The sequence below is a fragment of the Triturus cristatus genome, chromosome 7, assembly GCF_964204655.1.
Source record: "Triturus cristatus chromosome 7, aTriCri1.1, whole genome shotgun sequence".
NCBI lineage: Eukaryota > Metazoa > Chordata > Amphibia > Caudata > Salamandridae > Triturus > Triturus cristatus.
The window spans coordinates 1,846,936,463-1,846,941,440 of record NC_140590.1 but is presented as its reverse complement, the minus strand read 5'-3'; positions in this window follow the sequence as shown (position 1 = coordinate 1,846,941,440).

The following is a 4,978-nucleotide window of genomic DNA, read 5'->3' as shown; positions in this document are numbered from 1 at the left end:
GACTGGGCACGGCACCCTCCCAGGCCACCTGGGGGCTGGGTGGTCCCTGGCCATCTGGTCGCCTGGCTGCGCGACCAGATGGTCCTGCGGGCCGGGCGACCAGATGGCCCTGCGGGCCGGGTGACCAGATGGCCGGCCTTCCGGCCGGCTGGGCTAACTCCAACTTTTGTCCTTCCCCCAGAGTTCTGTAAGCCCCAACCACGTGGGGGCTTAAGAGTCGAGAAAAATGGGCTCCCCGGGCAGGCCGTTGGGGAGAGGACGTGGCCTGGGCTTAACCCTCCTTGGTTCCAGCCGAGGGTCCGGGTGCTGGGGACAGGGGGTCCACCGGGGGCCCGGGGAGGCTCTCCCTGGCCTGGCTAGGGTTCGGAAGCTGGGAACGGGCCTGGGGCTCGTGCTCCGTCCGGCAGGCCCCGGGGTGCGGGCGCCCCCCGTCCTGCAAGCCAGCCGAGGGTCCGGGCACTGGGGAAGGGTGTCCACCGGGGCTCGGGGAGGCTCTCCCCAGCCTGGCTAGGGTTCGGAAGCTGGGCCCAGACCCGGGGCTTGTGCTCCGTCCCAGTGTCCCAGGGTGCTGGAGCCTCCCGTCCTGCAAGCCAGCCGAGGGTCCGGGCGCTGGGGAAGGGTGTCCACTGGGGCCCAGGGAGGCTGACCCCGGCCTGGCTAGGGTTCTGAAGCTGGGACCAGGGCTCGTGCTCCGACCGGCAGGTCCCGGGGTGTGGGAGCCCCCCGTCCTGCAAGCCAGCCGAGGGTCCGGGCACTGGGGAAGGGTGTCCACCGGGGCCCGGGGAGGCTCTCCCCAGCCTGGCTATGGTTCGGAAGCTGGGCCTAGACCCGGGGCTTGTGCTCCGTCCCAGTGTCCCAGGGTGAGGGAGCCTCCCGTCCTGCAAGCCAGCCGAGGGTCCGGGCGCTGGGGAAGGGTGTCCACCGGGGCCCAGGAAAGGCTCTCCCCAGCCTGGCTAGGGTTCTGAAGCTGGGACCGGGCCTGGGCTCGTGCTCCGTCCGGCAGGCCCCGGGGTGCGGGAGCCCCCCTTCCTGCAAGCCAGCCGAGGGTCCGGGCGCTGGAGACAGGGGTCCACCGGGGCCCAGGGAGGCTCTCCCCGGCCTGGCTGCTTTCAGAAGCAGGGACCGGGCCGGTGAGCAGGGGTGGCTGGCTTTATCTGCTATGCTGGCGGAACGGAATTTTCTGCCCACCCCTAGTTATGATGCACATGGTGCAAGCACAAACACTGGCCATATAAAACCTTATAAAACTTAACGTGCTCTACCGGGTGCAGGTCATACATTGCTTAACAAAACATGCTATTAAATTGATCCCTTCCCTCCCCATATTCCTGCACTTACATTCGAGATGCTCACATTGAGGATCTAAGGGGCATATGTATGAAAGTTTGGTTTTGCGATTCCCAAATAGCGAATTTTAAGGAATCGCTATTTGAGAATCGCAAAACGAGATGTATGTAGGATTTGCAAAATAATTTGCGAATCCTACATATTCCTTAATTGCGAATCGCAAAGTGCGATTCGCAATTAAGGAAACCCTCCCCATTCATTCCTATGGGGCTAGAGGCCCGTAGGAATGAATGGGGAGAGATTCTCAATTTGCGATTCGTAATTAGAGAATCGCAAATTGAGAATGCAATTTCAAGGGTGCCAGGGTGTCAAAAGGACACCCTGTTGCACCCCTGAAATAAGCAAGGGTGCACATGTGGCGCACATACATGCGCTAAGGGCATGTATGTACGCCACATAGCACTTTGAAAAATGCAAAAAAGTGCATTTTTCAAAGAAGTTGCAAATTACCACCAACTTGAAGTTGGTGGTAATTTGCGATTTCTTACGGCCAAATTGCACTTTTTATGTGCTTCTTACATTGCATTCAAGGAATCGCAATTTACAATTCCTTAAATGCAATCACAAAATAGGGAATCGCAAATTTTGCGATTCCTTATTTTGCGAGGGTTGTTTTGTGCCATACATTGGACACTGCTGATTTGCGCTCGCAAATGCCGACCTTTGCGATCGCAAAATTGCTCTCATACATATGGCCCTAAGAGTGGTAAAATGTTCTCCGAGGAGTTTGGGTGTATCCAGAAGGCTGCATAATGGTCAGTGGGGATCTGCTCCACATCACTGCAGGATCTATGAGGATTTGCAATGTAGCAGAGGTAACAAACAAGACAATTACTCATGACCCTTTGCGAGATCGATGAGTTGTGGAGTTGGGATACTTGTAACGTTTAGGAGCTCAAGCGTGCGGTGGAGGTGACTGCAGAGATCTTCTCATTTCTTTGGTAAAAGAGTTTTACTACCTGAACACACTTGCATATTGTCCAAGTCTGCAAAAACCTCCGTGATGGAGATCTCATAATAATAATATAGTAATATATTATAATAAATGTACTATAATATACCCTAAATATAATATAAATATAATAGTAATATATTAATATCCAGTAATGACCAGTTGTTACACAGTATCACCCTGTATCATGCAATATTGACCAGGTGTTGTACAGTCCCATCCGGCATCATGCAGTAATTACTAGGTAGAAATGACCAGGTGTTGTACAGTACCACCCAGAATCAAGCAGTAACGAGTAGGTGTTGTGCAGTACCACCGAGTATCATCCAGTAATGACCCGGTGTTTTGCATTACTACCCAGTATTATGCAGTAATAACAGAGTATTGTGCAGTATCACCCAGATTCATGCAGTAATGACCATGTGTTGTGTAGTACCACCGAGTATCATTCAATAATGATTAGGTAGTAAAGACCAGGTGTTGTGCAGTACCACCGAGTACCATGCAGTAATGACCAGTTGTTGTGCAGTGCCACCCAGTATCATGCAGTAATGACCAGGTGTTGTGCACTACCACCTAGTATGATGCAGTGTCACAGAGTATTGTGCAGTACCACCCAGTATCATGCAGTAATGACCAAGTGTTGTGCAGTACTACCCAGTATTACGCAGTAATGACCGAGAGCTGTGCAGTTCCACGCAGTTGACTGCAGTAATGACCAGGTGTTGTGCAGTACCACCCAGTATCATACAGTAATGACCATGTGTTGTGTCTACCACCGAGTATCATTCAATAATGATTAGGTAGTAAAGACCAGGTGTTGTGCAGTACCACCGAGTACCATGCAGTAATGACCACGTGTTGTGAAGTACCACCCAGTATCATGCAGTAAAGACCAGGTGTTCTGAAGTACCACCCAGTATCATGAAGTAATGACCAAGTGTTGAGCAGTACCACACAGTATACTGCAGTAATGACCAGGTGTTGTGCAGTACCACCCACCATCATGCAGTAATAACAGAGTATTGTGCAGTACCACCCAGTATCATGCAGTAATAACCAGGTGTTGTGCAATACCACACAGTATCATGAAGTAATCAGATGGGGTTGTGCAGTACCACACAGTATCATGCAGTAATGACTAGGTGTTGTGCAGTACCACACAGTATCATGCAGTAATGACTAGGTGTTGTGCAGTACCACACAGTATCATGCAGTAATGACTAGGTGTTGTGCATTACCACCCAGTGTCATGCAGTAATGACCAGTTGTGTGCAACAACACCCAGTATCATGCATTAATGACCAGTTGTGTGCGGTACCAGCCAGTATCATGCAGTAACAACTAGGTGTTGTGCTGTACGACACAATACCAAGTAGTAATCACCATGTACCAGCTCTCTGTGCTGTGCAGTAATCACCCAGTATTAAGCAGCAACACATTGTGCAGTAATCACCCATCAGTATGCAGTAATCACTCAATGTTATGCAATAATCACCTACAAAGTATTGTGTAGGATCCTAGAAAGATTCTGGGATCTCTAATCACTGTCACTGTGCAATCAGTCAGTCAAAAGTCTTTATTCGGTTTAAGTGCAAACCATAAAAGCATACTACATAACATAATATATATAAAGAGTTGAAGGTACGTAATTCATTTTGAACGATCAATAGCTCCTAAATACCTATAAAAACATCCAATAGGACAATTAAAAGCAATTCCATTTTAAAAGCGATAAAAAGAGGATATACATAATATGATTATACAATTATTTCCTCAAAAATCTCATAACAGCAGATAAAAAATTTGCAATATTAAAAGTTTCCCAAACGTCAGTTAGCATTTGGAGGTAGAGAAGGGCAGGTCTCACCTGCACAAAGCCTTTGTTTTTTAAAATAGGGAGTATAAAACGTTTCCTGATGACAATGAAGTGTTCACAGAAAAAAAGGAAGTGTGTGATATCTTGTTGTGAAAAATTATCACAGGTACAAGGGCCAAGATCCTCTACCCTTTTCCATCCTTTCTGTTCTCCAATAAGTAGATGCAATTGGTTAAGTCTAAATCTAGTCAATAGAAAACGGTGATTTTTATTTGTGACGTATCCTAGATATGGTTCCATGGACGGTGTTGTTTTGCATAGCTGGTGAGCCCTTACTGTTACCTTTGACAGCTCACTCTCTTCCCTCTCCATGGTGACTATACACAAGAACGTTTCCTTACACCATTTTATATCTCCTTTCACTAGGGCTTCTGGTGATTGATATATTTCTGGGCGGCCCAACTTTGTTGCCAGTCTCTGGATGTATTTAAGCCAGGGTATACGTAGCCCATAGTCAAGTGACATGCAATCTTTCATGATGATACGGTTAAGCAGTAGGTCAGGATTTAACCAGATGCTTATCCATTTCAGTAATGGTGCCACAGCAATAGAGTCTTCCACAAAGCCAATTCCAAGCTCCTGATGAGTGTTGTAATTGGCAGTTGTTTTCGGGACCGATAGAAGGTTTTTTAAAAACCTATCTTCAACAATCTGTATGTTTTTTACATTCTTTATGCCCCATAACTCGGCGCCATACATAGCTAGAGAGAAACACTTGGCTCTATATATTTGAATAAGGGCCTTCATTGGCCTGGCTCCTAACTTTCTGGCAAATCCCAATACAGCCATAGTCGCTCTGG